The sequence below is a fragment of the Triturus cristatus genome, chromosome 6 (genome assembly GCF_964204655.1).
Source record: "Triturus cristatus chromosome 6, aTriCri1.1, whole genome shotgun sequence".
Taxonomy (NCBI): domain Eukaryota; kingdom Metazoa; phylum Chordata; class Amphibia; order Caudata; family Salamandridae; genus Triturus; species Triturus cristatus.
Window position 1 is genome coordinate 8,790,002 of NC_140589.1, and position 18,901 is coordinate 8,808,902.

At 42.5% G+C, this 18,901-nt stretch overlaps 1 long non-coding RNA gene across 1 annotated transcript in view; it reads left to right on the top strand.

Annotated features, from left to right (window-relative positions):
- LOC146813630 (uncharacterized) overlaps nucleotides 1-18,901 on the top strand; it is a 37,675-nt gene that overhangs the window by 14,976 nt on the left and 3,798 nt on the right. Inside the window, exon 2 of the long non-coding RNA XR_014962881.1 lies at nucleotides 13,548-13,688. This is a non-coding gene — a long non-coding RNA (uncharacterized LOC146813630). The remainder of the gene's footprint in view (nucleotides 1-13,547; nucleotides 13,689-18,901) is intronic.

Below are 18,901 nucleotides of genomic sequence, written 5' to 3' on the forward strand. Positions count from 1 at the left end.
AATGTCGGGTCTGTGTAGCCTACTGCTGGAAAATCAGTGTCCACTGAGTCTATTGAGGTAGTGGATTCCTTATCTCCCACCAACAATGATGGATACATACCCTGACAGCATAAAGGCCGTTTAATTATCTCGAATATGTCGGGGTGGTGCTGTGGAATCCACATGGGAATCCTGACTGAATATCTTCTACATGTCTAATGACAATAATCTTTTTGTTTTTTTATTTCCTGCTACTAAGATATATGATATTACATGGGCTAACGATGTGTTATCAAAAGAGCCATCTTGGGGCCATGGAACCAGGAAGTCTTTGTACCTTCTGTTCATTCCCGACAATGTATTTTCATCCTATCAGAGTCTCCTGTATGTGGAAATTATATGGCCTAAAGGAGTCCCTTTCTCTCTCTGTCTCCCCAGGGAAGATTTTTTAAAGAAAGGCTTGACCTCACAGTTTTTCTCTTAATCTACCGGAAACTCTTACTATTCCTTTTCGTGGGCAAAATACTCGTGGACTAGAAGACAGACTACTCCCTTTTGTTTAGCCTCATCTTCAGTTATCCCTAAGTAAGCAAGTTGTGGAAGACCTACAAGAGTTTCACACGACAAACCTACACTGAAATCAGATGGATCTACATTACAATGAATAAATCCACCTGGTAGACAGTTGGTACCTCTGATAATGTAAGAGAACTCATGATCTATTACACGTGCTATAATAATCACAAATCTACATTATATATATATATATATATATATATATTCACTTAAAAAACCATAGGTTTCACACATGTTATAGTTAGCTGGACATTTCACTCGTAAAAAACCATTGAAATTCCCCCGTTATAGTTAGTGCAGGCAACTATAACTCACGCGACCGCAATCCTCTGCTGATGACGTCAGATATTACATCACTGTATTTAGACACCTATTTACCCATGTCTTCTTCCATTAATCTTTTGCTCTACATATATTACAAATATTTATTTTTCAGAAAGACACATATGTCATCAGTGATGTAATATCTGACGTCATCAGCAGAGGATTGCGGTCGCGTGAGTTATAGTTGCCAACACTAACTATAACGGGGGAATTTCAATGGTTTTTTACGAGTGAAATGTCCAACTAACTATAACATGTGTGAAACCTATAGTTTTTTAAGTGAATTTGCAAGGTTTTTTAAATGCTAATTCCTAACTATAACGTGCCTGAAACCTATGGTTTTTTCAGTGAATTTCAAAGGTTTTTTAAATGCTAATTTATGTATGTATTTTTTTTTATTGAATTTTTAGCTTGCGTGCACCGTGCGCGCACGTTTCGCAAACTTCGCGGAATTTTTTCCGTTTCTACCGTGCGCGCCGGGTGCACGCACTCCGCGATTTTTCGTAAAAAAATAAAATCTTTTTTTGGCCCTTGGGGGTCCTTCTGAGACCCCCTGACCAAGGCTAGGGGGTCAGGAACTGTCCACCCTGCACCCACTTCACGTTCTCCACCTTTCTTTTTCACCCCCTCAGACTGCGAGAGACAAAATGGCGGCCGACACTTCCTGGTTTCTACTGATTCGAATGTTTACCGAGATCTAACAACCAATCAGAATTGCGCTCGTGCACGGCAGGGTGCGCGCACACTTCGCGCACCCTGCGCGCGTATAGATATTGATATGCTTTCAAATGCTATTTTCTCAGGAAATACTGAACAGATTTACACCAGACCTGCAAAAGGCACTTCCTTGACCTTATGGCTACCTCTCTGCCAAATTTCAAGTAATTCTGTTCAGCCGTTCGGGCTGTAGCTGCGACTAAAGGTCCTATGGAAAAATGCATGGGGAAAACGCGTTTTGTGACCCCCCCTTTTTCTCGAACCCCGCTTGACGAATCACCCCGAGACTTTCAGGGTAGGAGCTCAGCGGAGCGCCCCATTAGTTTTGAAAATTTCGCGAGGATTCGTCCACCAGGTGCCAAAGTTATTCAAAATAGAATTTTTAGATTTCCTATGGAAACACGGTCCTAACTATAACTATCTACTGGCGACCGCCAGTAGATTATATATATATATATATATATATATATATATATATATATATATATATATATATATATTTGTTCACGAAGTCACTCTTTCTGAAGTTCAAGCCCCAAGAGGGGTGGCGCGAACCGGCAGAGACGACCGGTAATTACTATCAACGAAAATTGGAGTCCCAACGCGCTCTCGGAGAAAAACAGAATCACCAGGGAAACGAAGGTCACTTAGACACAGGTAGGTTTATTAACAGGTAGGTTTATTAACTTTTTTTTCTACTCACAGTACAGTACAGAAACGGTTAATAACACACAGTGCCATATTGGACTCTGTTTCATGTCGATAAACAGTGTTAAGTAATAACCCAAACATGTCCTTTAGTCATCGCACATCATGATTTTTCAGTCGAAAATTAACATTTTACACGATAGTGTAAATAGCGATTAGGCATAGAGAAAATATAAAAGTTATTAAATGGCCACAAAATGTGTAAGTTCCCGGCAGGGTGGCGCAAAATTCCTCACAATATCAGATTGGTCTGCGCTCTATCCAGTTTGGGATCTCTAATATCTCTGTGCACTTAAACAAGATTACATGTTTGTACAAGTGAAAAAAATGAATGAAATGAAACTTTATGCGATCGCGTGACCGCACAACAACAGCTCTTCCTCTAGGCAAGGGTATTTGCAGTTAGTGCAAATAAAACTTTATGCGAACATCTGATCGCATAGCGGACATTGTATGTCAAATAGTGACTGGGGGTAGCCTATAATGGACTCAGGCAATGAAACTCATGTGAGTGGAGGGAAAAAGCCGCTGTGAGTAAGTTGACACACAAATAGAAGTCCTCTTTCTATGATTACTTTACGAAACAGTATGTATTGTGACAATTGTTTTGAACACGCTGTGTGAACAAGCCCGTTCGCGGGTGAAACGCGTTGCAGCAGGTTTATGATGTTAATAAACCTACCTGTGTCTAAGTGACCTTCGTTTCCCTGGTGATTCTGTTTTTCTCCGAGAGCGCGTTGGGACTCCAATTTTCGTTGATATATATATATATATATATATATATATATATATATATATATATATATATATATATATATATATATACAGCTCCAAAGACTTCACTCAGTGAATGAAGGGGACCGCACTCAGCAAGGTTTTCTCTGTAAAACTTTATTTCATAACCGAGATGACACCAACCAGGACGCGTTTCGGCATTCGCGCCTTTTTCGACTTGTTTACAGAGTGCAGTTTTTCGAGTATATTTATATCCAGATCACTGATTCTAGTTCCGGTTCACTGATCATTGACAGAAACAAAAGACTTACTTGTCAATCAAATTACAATTGCAGAAAATGAAAAATTTCACATAATCACATTCCCATATCATGTAATTTCATCCAGATTGATATACTCGCTTCCGGTTAAATTCATCAGTGATAACATAAACAGAAGGTATGCAATAATCAACAATCGATCGTATTTGAGGCAATGAATATTCATCTTGCGTAATTGCACAAATATCTGGTTAATTAAATATCTAACCTTCAGAGTTTAAAGTAACCAAAACACAATTGAGCCCTGTATGGGCAGGCGAAATATTCTTGCTTGTAATTCTCATTGTGCCACATATAAATAGGGCACAGAAAGTTGTGAACACTAGATCCGCGTGTTAAATAAAGCCCTGTATGGGCAATTTCAAATACGCAGGCCAAGTGAACATCCCAAAGAAAAAAGGGAAAAGAAAAGAAAAAACAACCTATTGACTTCAACATAGCAAGAATGGTAGTTAATGGGTCCCCAAATAACTGAATACCTACACGCTACCCTAGATGACATGCCAGTTCTTCCTCTGTATTAAGACCATAAGGAGTAGTAGTTTGAAGATCAATAATAAAGCGGGATTCTAATCTTCTCAGTCTAAGTTCCCGATTTCCTATCCGGTCACTGATTGGGACATGGTCTAGACAAAAAAATGATAGTAAATTTCTATCACTGTTGTGATATTGGGCAAAGTGTCTAGCCACGGGATATGTAGGATCTTGTTTTTCAATAGCTCGTGCATGTTCTAAGATGCGTTTTTTGGTAGGGTGAATCGTACTGCCAATATATTGCTTCTGGCAGGGACATGTAAGACAGAATACGCAAAATGGTGTGTTGCATGTTAAGAATTTGTTAATATATCTTGGTTTCTTCATTCCAGGAACATTATATGTTAACACTTTTTTACTGTACCTACATGCCTTGCATTTAAGACAAGGAAAAATGCCAGTTAAATTACTGATTTGTTGAATGAACGGTGTAGGTTCATAATGGCTCTGAACCAGTTTATCTTTTAGGGATTTGCTCCTCCTAAATGTTATTTGTGGATAAGCTGGTAGGGAATCACCAATAACTCCATCTGATTTCAGAATGTGCCAATTCCGACAAAGGATCTTTCTCAAGGCATCAGTCTCATTAGAAAAAGTCGTGATAAACCTACAAGTGTCTTGTTCTGTCTTTTCCATTACACGTTGGGTACCCAATAGAGATTGCCTGGAAATTCTATTGACTTTAATTACGGTTTTCATTAGTAGATCAGAACAATAACCTTGTGATTTAAATCTTTCAATTGCAGCAGATGCCTCATACTGGAAGTCCACATCACAAGAACAGTTTCTTTTCAGGCGCAATAGTTCTCCGTAAGGAATACTATTTTTCAGTGATCTTTGATGACTACTGTGCGCTTCCAGTACCGAGTTCCCTGCAGTCTCCTTTCTAAAGAGAGTTGTACAAATTCTCCCATCTTGGACAAAGACCTTGAGATCTAAAAAGGGAACTTGTTACGTGCTGAGTTGTCCACTCAGATGGAGATTCAGGGTGTTATTGTTCAATGCTGCGATATATTTTTCTGCCTCACTTTTAGGTCCCTTCCATAAGATAAACAAATCGTCTATATATCTGTACCATAAGATGATACTTTTAGTCCAGTGATTGTATGTATCGGCCCAGGCCACCTGCCTCTCCCACCAGCCCACGAACAAGTTCGCGCAACTGGGGGCGAAGCAGGTGCCCATGGCCGTCCCTTGGATCTGTCGATAATGTTGCTTATCGAATAGAAAAATGTTGTTATTGAGACAGAACAGGATGAATTCAATGAGCATGGCATTGTGTTCAGTAAATTGGAGAGATCTCCCTTTCAAAAAATATTGAACTGCATGAACGCCATGTTCATGTTTTATATTTGTGTAAAGGCTTGTAATGTCAAGAACAATCATGAGCATATCAGATTCCCATGGTGTGTCTGTAATGTTCCTAATAAAATGTGTAGTATCTTTAATGTACGAAGATAGTGTCTGTACGAATTCTCTCAGGAAAAAATCAATGTATTGAGACATATGTTCTGTAAGGGATCCTATAGAAGATACAATAGGACGACCTGGTGGTCTAACTGGATTTTTATGTATTTTAGGCAAATGGTAGAAGGTAGCTGTGATGGGATACTGGCATGTTAGATACTTGAATTCATTATAGTTGAGCATATGACGATCTAACCATTTTTGAATAAGCATGTGATATTCGTCAATACTTGCAATATACTCAAGTTTAGAGATTGGACAATAACATGTCTTATCTGAGAGTAGTCTCAGGGCCTCATCCACATAAAATTTTCTGGTCATTAACACCACATTCATAATAAATTTATGATTGTAGGAGACCTCAACATACACTTGGACGATGACAAATGTAGAGAGGCTGTAGCCCTGATTAAATCGTTGGAAGCTCTTCTGTTTGTGTTGGCCAACAATAAGGCCACCCACCAAGCAGGTCATTTGTTGGATCCTATCTTTACGAACTGGGATGATATAAGTGTATCTGACCCGATTAAGATCGTATGGTCAGATCATTATCTGATCCCTTTCAAACTTAGTTACTTGACCAACAGAGGGTCTTCACTCAAACCCTTGGCTACTAGGCGCAGAGACTGGAGGAAATTTAGCCATGATGGATTCAGTCATGCCTTAGGACAGGGACACCCAAAACCCAGTAATAACCTGACTGAGGCGTGCAGGTTGTATGACGAGTGGGTTGAGAGTGCCTTGAATAATGTTGCACCCTGGACCCAGAAAGCTATGGCTCGGAGCTTGAAATCTGCTCCGTGGTTTACTACTGAGCTACGAGCAGCCAAAACTAAATGTAAAACTCTTGAGCGTAGATGGAGAGTGGAGTATGCCCCTTCACTACGCGAAGTATATAAGAGCGAACTAAAGGCATATCATAAACTAATCAGGAAATCTAAAAGAGATTATTACAGTAAGAGGATTGACTGCTCAGAAAATACCTCGAAAGAGCTATTCAGGATCTTAAAGGAACTCTCATCCCCGTTAGCTAGTTCAGAGGAAGCTAGCCCCTCGACTGAATCATGCAATAAGATCGCTGACTTCTTTGTTGGGAAGGTAGAAAAGATCTATGATTCTTTCCAGACCACCTCAGAACATACAGATCGGCCCAATTCTTACCGCGAAATACAGGTTAAGAATACTTTGGGGAAATTGGTGGTCCCCCAAACCGAGGAGTTAATTAATATTCTATCGAATATTCACTCTGGCTCGCCCTTAGATGTTGTTCCAGCGAGGATTCTTCGCAGTCATCTCCCCCAGGTAGCTGAACACATAGGGAATTTGGCCTCTCTCTCCTTCCAAGAATGCTTAGTTCCGGACGAATGGAAATTGGCCCAAGTTGTCCCGATAAAAAAGAAAGCTCATATCAGCATATCACAACTGGACAATTTGAGACCTATCTCGCTCCTCCCCTATTGTGCGAAGGTAGTTGAGAAATTGGTCAACCGACAATTGGTGAGATTCATGGAAGATAATAAGATCCTTCACTCGTCTCAGTCGGGATTTCGAGCCAAACATTCAACGGAGACCGCTCTCCTTCTGTCGACGGAACTGCTGCGGTGCCAGGCGGATGAGGGTCACACGACCGCACTGGTCCTATTGGACCTAAGTGCGGCGTTTGATACCGTGTCACACTCCGTGTTACTGGACCGTCTGAGAGAGATGGGCATAACTGGTCAAGCCCATGAATGGTTGACGTCCTTTCTTAATAACAGAAGATTTCAGGTGCACTGTCCTCCGTGCAAATCCAGTATCAGATGTCTCAAACAAGGGGTTCCTCAAGGCTCGATTCTGAGCCCTACATTATTCAATTTGTACATGGAACCTCTTGCAAGACTGGTGGAGTCATTTGGTGTTGCCATAGTCTCTTACGCAGACGATACACAACTGGTGATCAATTTGTCTCGTGACCCAGTTGTGGAGGCGGAGACATTTTCGGCATGCCTGGTAGCACTGGACGGGTGGATGAAGTTGAACTACCTCCGCCTTAACGGCAATAAGACGGAAGTTCTTATTGTTGGTCCTTGTCCTTCCATCTGGACATCCGCTTGGTGGCCCTCAGAACTGGGTTCGGTTCCGGTCCCGATTGAAACAGTCAAGAACCTCGGCATACTCCTTGATTCCAATCTTGCCTACACTAACCATGTGGGTAATGTGGCTGGTAAATGCTATGGTATTTTAAAGGTCCTTAGGAAGATTCTTGACCTATTGCCTCCTAGCGCCAGAAAAACAATGATACATGCCTTGGTCACTTCCCACTTAGACTATGGGAACTCCCTCATGTGCGGACTAAGTAATAAAGGTCTAATGCAGTTGCAGTGTGTTCAAAGTGCAGCTGCTAGGCTTGTTTTGAACCTTCCTAGAAGGGCCTCTGGGAAAAATGCCTTGTATTCCTTACATTGGCTCCCGATAAGAGAACGAATTACATTCAAAATGTTGTGCATTGCTCATCGCATTGCTCATCTAAAAGCTCCTTCTTATCTCCAAGCTCTGCTTCCTGTCTATCGACCTTCACGTTCTCTTAGGTCAATGGGCAATATGTTGTTAGTTGCTCCACGGATTCACAGAGCTAGGATGGGAGGACGATCCTTTCGTTACCTTGCCAGTAAGGGCTGGAATGACCTTCCCATCGAACTGAGAATGGAACCATCTGAAACGAGGTTTAGACAAATGTTGAAAACTCGTCTTTTCCCCAAAGCCTGATTTGGTATGGTTCTCCTGCTTTCCCTCATCCGCCACTATTGTTACTTTGTGATGTCGGTGGTACTGTCAGCGCGGGGACGCACTGTTCCTTGTGCAACCATGCGCTTAACAAATGCCATTAATAATAATAATAATAATTCCCTCCCTTATCAGAAGGTTTACAAATTAGATCAGAGTCACCCATTAGTTGTAAAAGGGCAGTCCTTTGTCTCAAAGTGAGATTATTATGTAAATTCTTGGATTCTGTAAGTCTCAACTTCATAAGATCTCTCTTTACGGATTCCTCAAAAATGTCTATGGTGTCAAAAGAGGACATTGGTACAAAAGTTGATGGTTGTTGGAAATTGGTTCTCAGGGCACGTTGTTCTATGCCAAAGCTTTGGATGCAAGAGACATTGATGGAGCAGGGTTTTTACTTTAAAACCAAATACCTGTTTCATTTTCGCATGTTATAATTAAAAGTACTACTGATTAATTAATAACTATTAAAATGTATCGTGATAAGTCTAATCAACCTTATTAACAGAAGAATTACACGTGGGAATGCTATTGCATGGCTAAAATAATAAGTGAACTAAGTTGGTGAGCAAACTGACAGAAATAGATGTTGCTTTGTGATGTTATTGTGTTTTGCGCTTATAATTAATATGCATTAATGGCTTTTAATGTCGCAAATGGCTAGATAAGTACATACACATAAGGGTATTAGTAGGGGAATAACACTGTATAATCATTTTCCGTGCAATAATTATGTTTTGTGTTTTCTTCGATTAAGTTGACCATTGTGGCCTGCCATAAAATGGCCACCACCCGCAGCCTGCATTTGAGTTGATGGAAAATTTTACAAGAAGGCTTCGCGCTGCTTGTGACCTTGCCTGCGTGGTGAACCGAAAAGCCATGACCATGACGACAAATCTGGGACGGATGCTAGAAAAGCCCCTGAACATGAGATGTTGCCAAATCGAATACTGACTTTATGAACTCATAATGATCCTATAAATGGGATACAATTTATCCAAAAGAGACATCCGTAGAAGTAACAAATTAGTTATGGAATCTTTATTTCTATTCATTTTTGAGACGATCAATACGTGTGAACTTTCTTTGGTGTAAGACGACATTATTTCCGCTGTTCATCCGTTTTTAATATCATGTTTGTAACATTTGGAATGAAACTTTTAGTATAAATATTAGTAGACTAGAAAGGTCTGGTGCGACTTCTTCCCGAACTGATGATCAGAGGTCCCGATGCTGACGGAGAGAACGGTGACTCTACATGACGGATAGAAACTCTATTTTGCTGAGGACCGGTTCTGACTTAGTATTCTGACTTTAGCCAGAATAGGTAAATATGAGAGAAATGAACTTGCATTTTAATTGGCTTTTCATATAAATTTAGATAAACATGTATTCTGTTCAAATCACTGTGTCGGGTGGTTATTTTGTCATGTTTTATTGAATATAGAGAATATTATGATGTTGGTTTTTCACTAGATTTAAAAGCAAATAGTTGATGCCATTGACCTCAAGGTATATGCAGATCAGTTAGGTACAGGAAAGTGGTTTTCCCCTTATACATGGCCCGGAGAGAGTGGTAGGATGAATGTTGGTGTAATGGGCCCCACCAGCGTGTGATGTGTGTGTGTGCGTGTGACTGCGAAATCACTTCGTTCGTGGAAGTAGAGGGGATTCGGAAGCTCTGATCTGCACCAGTTTCTTGTTAGCAGAATGATGGTTAACTATTGTCTTGATCTGGTGAATTTGCGTGTACATAAGCTTATTGATTATTGATTGATGTTTGTACTAACACTGCATGTTGAAGTCGTATTCAGTTTTGTGTAGTGTGTACGGCTTCTGGGACGTAGGAAGTCGGTAACAGTTCCGTAGTAGGGCAGAGGGAAGCGCTGCTCTCGGAAGAGGCGGGATTGTTAGCCCTGTATGCAAACAGGGGAAAACGTGTGACAATTGAAGTTGCGCGTCGCATTGTCTGGGTTCGATGAGGTAGCATCGCCGTGTGTTGCCATTAGAAACGTATTTTCTGTGTGAAAGAAGTGTATATGATAGCGAAGGTTATCTGTGAAGTTCTGGTCTTAGGTATCAGGGATCCTTATGGTATTCCGTTAACGCTTAACACTGGGAAGGTAATAGGTACTCTCTGAGCTCGTTAGAAGGACAGAGCAGAGGTAAGCGCTGTTTTGTTAACGTGTGATATAATTCTGTAATAGGACAGACTGTTCGCTGTTCTCGGGAAAGACAGGATTCTGTGTGAATGTGCTACATTTTCTGGTGTGAAAGTGCGTGAATGAGAAGGCATTCTGGTTAATTGTGAAACTCTTAGGAGCATTCCGGAGAAAACAGTTAATTGATGCTTGTTAGAAGGGTAGAGTAGAGGGATGTACTACTTTATCAACGGAAGTAACGATTCTGTAGTAGGGCAGAGGTAAGCGCTGCTCTCGGGAAAGACAGAATTCCCGCGGGAAAGGTCTTTTGCTGTTCTGTAGCTAGCGAAGCAGACAATGGAGATGTTTGTATGTTGTAACTAACAGATTCGTAGAGATTGAAACAAAGTCTACCGAGTAGTTTTGTAAAGGAGGGGTAGACGAGAGAGACAGGAGACAGGAGCAGAAGCTGCTGCAGCGACTGCTGACGTCAGGAAGACCGCGCTGTGATTGGACGGTGGGTTAGAACAGTGGAAGCACTGTGATTGGTGTGCTACTGTACGCCGCGCAAGGATTGGGAGACGTACAGGGTGACGTAGACGCTCCAGATTGGTGCGTTAGTGTGAGTCGCGCTGGGATTTGTGGACTGAGTTAGTGACGTAGACGCTCCAGGATTGGTGCGTTAGTGTGAGTCGCGCTGCAATTGGACATGAGATCGTACAGTTGTAGAAAACACTAGAGGGTTCCGGAAAACAAGAAAATGTATTACCACGCTGAGGAAAAGAAGAAGAAATCCTTGTTTAGTAAAGTAAAAACATGGTTCGACAAGGATAAGGATATAGTGACTAGGGAAGGACAGTTACTTCCCCCAATAAGAACCCCCGCATCCTTCATGGCTGCAAGATATGGGTATCATACCTGTATTTGGTTAGATAACTGGGTAAAATATACCAGAGAGGATGGAGTTTTAGCTTTCCCAGAGCATGGCTCATTTAATCTGGCCATAATCAGGAACTTACGGGAAAGGATGATGGGCCTAGAGCCTCGGCCTAGGCCTACACAATTTGAGGCACTGACAGAATGGGAAGATGAAGTGCATGAGCGAGAAAAGCAGAGGAGTGGAGGGAATTACAGGTACATGTTTGGGCGGAAATATGATCGCAAAACCCATCATGACCGGATGAGAAGATGGCGTGATGCCAGTATGACTGAGGGATTATATCCTATGAGAACAGACGAAGAGTCAGAAGGGAGAAAATGTACAGAAAAAGTACATAATATAGAACCAAGGAGATATGGGGCGAATGAGTCTGAAGATGATGTCTTAGATGACATGCTCTACAAAAGACCACCCCCGTATAGACAAGAACCAGAAGTAGGAACAGTAGTGACCCCAATGAGAGACACCCTGCGGATTATTAAGACAGAGGGTACCACCCCTGGTTTGAAAAGCGTTTGTTCTCTGGTAGAAAGAGAAAGAGAGAGAGAAAGAGAGAGGGAAAGAGAAAGAGAAAAAGAGAGAGAAAAAGAAAGAGAAAGGGAGAATGAAGTTGAGGATGAGAGGACTGGAGAACTAGCAAGGACTACCTTTGAATTGACAGAGAAAATCAGGGAACTGACTCAAAATCTTGAGGCAGTTACGGTGCCTGTGACAATAGGTCCGGTTATGCCGATTTTCGACAAGCAGAGGACGGGCGAAAGTGGTTTGACGGTTCCATAAGTGGGCAATAGATTGATGGTTTCTCCAGAGCAGGCAGAAATGAGAGCAGAGGAACAACAGTGGAGAACGGGAGGAAATCAGTGGAGACATACCATATGTGGAGGAGAATTGAGTGTGCAGACTAACTCAAGTTTGAACTCAGGATGTTTGGAAGGGAACAGAGGATCAATCCTAGAACCACAAAGGGTGTCGGAACCAGGGGGTGCAGAAAAATCTACGGGAATAACTGCTGAGGATTTGAATGATTGGCTGAAGGCCTTGCGGAAGAAAGAAAGAGAATCCCAGGGAATTGATGTAGCTAGGATATGTATGGAGATGGAGGAGCTGATTGTAGGAACAATCCCTACAGAAACACTGAAAAATTATCAGGAAGGGGAGATTTTATTCTTGTGTAAGAGCATCACTTGGAGAGCAAAGAACATACATGACAGGTTGAAAGGAATAGCCAGTGAAATGGGGATTGACATGGACAAGGTAAAAGCTTTACAAAAGCCTTACCGAGTGGATTTTACAGATAAGGACATTGAGAATCTGAACAATGCAGGCCGAACAGGGCAGATTAAGGAGATGATTGCTTTGTTGAGAAAATGGGGAGATGTGGAGAGATGGAAAGATAGATGGTATAAAAAGCGAGAGGATGCAGCAAAAAGAACTTACTCAGCATTCCCCCTGAAAGAAAAAGAGAAAGCAGTGACAGCCTACCCCATGAGGGAGATTCCAGGAGGTGGGTACGTACATGTCCCATGGACTAGACAGGATAGTTTGTCATTTACTAATGATTTCCCTCGACTAAGGGAGAAGCCCGTCGAGTGGTATAGACAGGTCGACAGATTTGTGAAGTTGTCGAAAGTGCTGTGGATCGACCTGAATAGTCTGTTTGATATAATTGTGCCAGCAGACCTGTGGGCTGAATGTAAAATAGTCATAGACTGGCCCACTAAAGAATACCCAAGAGATCCAAAGACAGGAGCTCCAGACCCAGAGGTTATGAAGAAGTACAAACAGGTTATGGTGTTCCTGAAAAATAAGATACCCCCCAAGGAAACAGACTGGGTAAAAATAGATCGAACACATCAGGAAGTGAAAGAATCAGTCCATGCTTACTATGAAAGACTAATATTGGCTTTTAAACAGTTCAGTGGAGAGGAACATCTGGGTGACAAGGATCTGAACCATTTTGTATATAGATTTGTGTATGGCTTGCGACCTGAAATCAGTGAAATGATAAGGCAGTATACTGTAGACTGGCAGAGCAAAAAGATTGATGAGATACTGAGACATGCAAAATACTTCAGTGATGAAATTGAGGCAAAGCAAAGGAAACTGAAGGAAAAGGCAATGTGGGCACAGGTGAAAGTTGCAGAAAGGCAGGAAGCTCAGTTGGTTGAACAAGCAAATAACCCAGGAAATAAACCCAGGTTTGGTACAGGAAAAGGGAGAGGCAATATCGAAGAAGCCAAGAAAAGGTTCCCCTGCCACAACTGTGGAAAATTAGGGCACTGGAAATCCGAGTGTAAGAATCCACCGTCTACTAATGATGACAATCCATCATTGAATTCACAGGTGCAGAGTGAGGGGTGTGGTCAGCATCAGCAACAGCAGAAGGCTGATAAGCAGCAGAATCAGGTGCCAAAACCACCCTTGCCACAGAGAAGAGGATCCCAGAAGTACAGTCAAGAGTCGGGGTTCTACGATGAAGAACAGGTAATCAAGCCAAAACGCGCAAGCGCTGTATCTCAATATTGGATGAAGAATGAGGGAAGTGACTCTGAGGGAGAATTCTGACGGTGCCGAAGAGAGGAAGGAGAGTGCGTACTTGGCGCAACTCTAGAAATAGACCAGGCAGGACCATTTGTAGATGGGAAAATCAATGGTGAAAGTGTTACTTTTTTAGTTGACACAGGAGCTACAAGATCAACTGTCAGGTCAGCTGATATAAAGAATCTTCCTCTCTCGGATGAAGCAATCCAAGTAGTTGGTGTGTCCAACACACAGATCAAAACTCATCTTACGGAACCAGTAAGAGTTAGAATAGGGAAATTTTCAGAAATGCACCGATTTGTGGTGTGTGATACTAGTCCTGTGAACTTGCTAGGTAGGGACCTGCTGTGCAAAATGAATTGCACTATTTTCTGTACTCCAGATGGAATAACTTTTGAAACACCAGATGAGGATGTGCTATACAGAATGACAATGGATAACAGGGAATGTGAGGCTATGGGAACATATGCTGTGTTTAATCCAGATGCATTTACCCCAGAATTAAAACAGACAGTAAAAGCAGCGGTCTGGGATTTCACTGGAGAAGATGTGGATCTGATGAGAAATGTAGATCCAGTAAAAATTTCCGTAAAAGAGGGAGTGATTTACCCGAACATTCCACAATACAGATTGACACCGAAATAATTGAAGGAATAACACCCATAATTGAAAAGATGATCCAGCAAGGGGTGTTAAGAGAAATACTAAGCAGTCCATATAATTCACCGATAATGGGACTGAAGAAACCTAATGGAAAGTTCAGAATAGTACAGGATTTGAGGAAAATTAACAAGATTGTCGTGTCATGCTGTCCCATTGTGCCAAATCCATCAGTGATTTTGTATCAGATTCCCCATGATGCAGAATGGTATACAGTAATCGATTTGTGTCATGCTTTCTTTTCAATCCAGTTGCATCATGACAGCCAGACGATTTTTTCATTTAGATTTGGAGAGAGGATTTTGGCATGGTGCAGAATCCCACAGGGGTATACAGAGAGCCCCTCAATATTTAATCAACTGCTGAAGAAATATCTGGAGATTCTAACAATGCCTGAAAATTCAGTTTTGGTCCAATACATTGATGACCTGCTTGTGGCATCAAAAACACGTGAAGCCTGTGAAGTAGACACCATTGCTTTACTGAATCACTTGGCAGATGGAGGATTAAAAGTGTCTCCAGCAAAATTGCAATTCTGCAAGAAAGAGGTCCAGTATTTGGGACATAATATTGAGAAAGGCCTGAGAAAAGTGACCATTGACAGGATTAAAATTATCAGAGGGATGAGAGCTCCAATGACACAAAGAGAAGTAAGAATGTTCCTGGGAATGGTTGGTTACTGTCGTCAGTGGATAAGTAACTTTTCCCTGATTGCCAAGCCACTGATTAAATTGACAAAAAGTGAAGTAAAAGACCCATTAGAATTAAACCCAGAACAAATGGCAGCATTTAAGGAGCTAAAGAACAGGCTATGTGAAGCTCCTGCCCTAGGAATGCCAGATTATGAAAAGGAATTCGAGCTGTACTGTAGTGAGAGAAATGGATGTGCACTTTCAGTGTTAATCCAGAAACATGGACGTCTGAGAAGGCCAATTGCTTACTTCTCAGCAACACTTGACCCAGTAGCTGTGGGTTTACCAGGTTGCCTGAAAGCAGTAGCTGCTACATGCAAAAGTCTGGAACAAAGTGAGGGAATCATAATGGGATACCCTGTACGGGTATTCGTACCTCATGATGTGGCAATCCTTTTAACAAGGAGCCGGACACAGTTCATGTCTCATAGTCGGCTGACTAAATATGAGAAAGTCATTCTTGGTGCAACAAATGTGAGCCTGGAGAGATGTGTGAACGTGAATCCAGCGACACTGTTGCCTGATGCTGAATGTGTGGGAGTGAGGAATGAAGTTGCTCATGACTGCCTGGATGTGCTTGATTACTGTACAAAACCAATACCAGACATAAGAGATTTGCCACTGCCTGAGAGTGATCATGTGTTGTTTGTGGATAGATCTTGCTTGAGAACGGATGAAGGAACACTGAGTGCTGCATATGCTGTGTGTACAGTTTCAAGAGTTGTGGAAGCATCACTTTTGAAGGGAGTTAAATCCGCTCAGGTGGCAGAATTGGTGGCCTTAACAAAAGCCTGCAAGATTGGAAGAAATGTGAGAGTGACTGTGATGACTGACAGCCAGTATGGCTTCGGAGTTGTCCATGATTTTGGCCAGCTATGGCTACAAAGAGGTTTCCTGACCTCAAGTGGAACTCCCATAAAGAATGCTGAAGTGATTGGAAAATTGCTAGAGGCGATACAGCTGCCTAAAGAACTAGCAGTCGTGAAATGTGCTTCTCATGGTCAAGGTGATGATTTTGTCACCGTTGGTAACAAATTTGCAAATGACATTGCACAATATTGTGCAAGGAATAATCATTCTATTAATCGGAGTAAAGAAAGAGAAATGTCTTCTTGTTCCTTAATGTTTACTAATGAAGTGGGAACATGGGAGGAAGTGAAGCAGTTGCAGGATGAGGCAGGAGATGAGGAAATGAAAGATTGGGTGAAAGCAGGTTGTGCGCCAATAGAAAAGGATCATGTGTGGGTCTATAGGGATGGAAGACCAGTCATGCCCCATAGCATGTTGTCAACAATGGCAAGGATGTATCATGGCCAAGGACACCTGGGGAGGGATGCTATGATAAGGGCCTTTAAGTAGACCTGGTATAGTCCTAAATTCAGGGTGATAGCAGAAAGTCTCTGTCAGAGATGTCTGATATGTCAGCAATTCAATCCTGGAAAGAAAACAGTGGTGAGCCTAGGAACAATAGGCAGGGAAGGAGGACCCTTCACAAGAATGCAGATAGACTTCATTGAAATGCCCCAAGTCAACAGATTGAGGTATGTCCTGGTGGTGGTCTGTTTGTTCTCCAGGTGGGTGGAGGCCTATCCAACAAGAAGAAATGATGGGATAACAGTGGCTAAGTTACTGTTAAGAGAGTTCATCCCAAGGTATGGGTTCCCAGTAACCATTGAATCAGACAGAGGGGGACATTTCTATGATGAAATCACGAGTTTGATCTGTGAAGCATTGAGTGTACAGCAGAAGTTGCATTGTGCTTACCGACCAGAGGGTTCTGGTGTGGTTGAAAAAATGAATGGTACTATCAAAAACAGAATTGGCAAAATGTGCCTAGCCACAGGAATGAAATGGCCCGATGTCTTGCCTCTAGTCCTGATGACCATTAGGTCTACTCCAGACAGAACAACAGGTTTGAGTCCACATGAAATTATCATGGGACGTGCTATGAGACATGCATTTGTACCAGTCAACAAGCTGATGACTATAACTGATGACATGATTTTGGATTACTGTAAGGGCCTGGCTGACGCAGTTCATTCTGTGTTTCACCAGGTTGGAGAAGACGCCACCACACTTGAAAAGAAACCAGCCCATGATCTGAGCCCAGGGGACTGGGTAAGGATAAAAGTCCACAGAAGAAGGAATTGCCTGGTTCCAAGGTGGGGAAGGCCAAGGCAAGTCGTTCTGACCACAACGACTGCTGTAAAGTGTGCTGGAGTGAAAAACTGGAGACATGCAAGTCACCCATTGAGAGTTCCAAATCCAAGAGACGGCACTGGAAAAGAATACTTTGAAGCATCGGATTCCAGTGATGATGCAGACAGTGAGGCAGTAAGAAGAAGAAAGAATCCTGAAAGTGGGGAAAGTGAGTCAAGAGAAATCTTCATCCCACCAGAAGAAGTTCTAAAGAGAACATTGCAAACTCCCGAGACAAGTCCAGAATCTGAAGAAGTGCCTGAAGTTCCAACTGACAGTGATGAACACAAAAAGAAAGGAAGAAAAGAAAAGAACATCCCAACAGAAGTGACACCAGAATCAGATGAGATAATTGAACAAGATCCACCTGAGATAATTCTTGAAGAAGAAGGGACAGGAAAGGACAGAGAGGGACAGATTGCGGAGAAACCCAGAGTAGGTGTAGGGAACATCAACAACAAGCTAGCTGAAGGGACAAGTAGACAGCAAGAAGATTGCGTGTCGGAGACCCGAGGAGGGACAGAAGTAGGGAAATCTCAATTGGTGGAAAAAGAGACTGTTGGAGAAAAGGAAGCAGTTGGAAAAGAGAAAACCGTTGATGAACAAGAAGCAACTTATTATTATTATTATTTGGAGTTTTATATCGCGCACGGTTACCCTTGGGCATCCCAGCGCTATCCCTAGATCAACCACCGCCAGCACATGACACATTAGACCGGGAACAGATAAGTTTTTAATAGTTTGCGAAAGCGCAGAGTGCTGGTCTCTGCCCGCAACATAAGAGGAAGCGAGTTCCAAGCGGAAGCCGTATTCACTGAGAACCTTCTCCCTCCGGTGCGGGCACGCTTTACTCTAGAAGACTGGAGGAGGAATTTATGATCCGAGCGGAGAGCCCTTGCTGCTTTATAGGGTTGGATCATGTTCCTCAGGATTGCTGGACCCTTCCCCTGCAGACTCTTCTGTGCCATGCAGAGTGCTTTAAAGGTTACTCTTTCCCGCACTGGGAGCCAGTGCAGCGCCTTCAATGCCGGTTTGGCGGACTGCCTTCTGGGAACATTGGTCAGCAGTCTGGCTGCTGCATTCTGCACCTGCTGTAACTTCTTAAATGTGGAATCCGGCGCGCCCAAGAAGAGTGCATTACTGTAGTCCAGCCTCGAAATGATGAGCCCCTGTATAAGCAGCTTACGTGAGGTCTCAGGGAGGAGTGACAGAATCCTGCGGGCTGACCGGAGCATACCAAAACATACACCCGCGGTCTTTTTGGCGTGTGTTCTAAACGTCAAGTCCTGCTCCAGCCATACCCCCAGCCTCTTAATCTCCTTCTTCGGGCTGGGAGGAACTCCCATGCAGTCGGGCCAGCTACTGGGGGACAGGGAAAGGGAAGATTGACCTAAGATCATAAGCTCGGTCTTTGAGCCATTCAGTTTAAGGGATGAATTACACATCCACCTAAACACTTCCTCTAGGCAGGAATGAAGCACCGCTGGTTGCTTTTCTAACTGAGAAAGCCCCACCACCATCTGCGTATCATCCGCATAGCTAATGATGTTAAAGCCAAAAGGAGACACAACATCCTCCAGGGGGGCCATATATACATTAAATAGT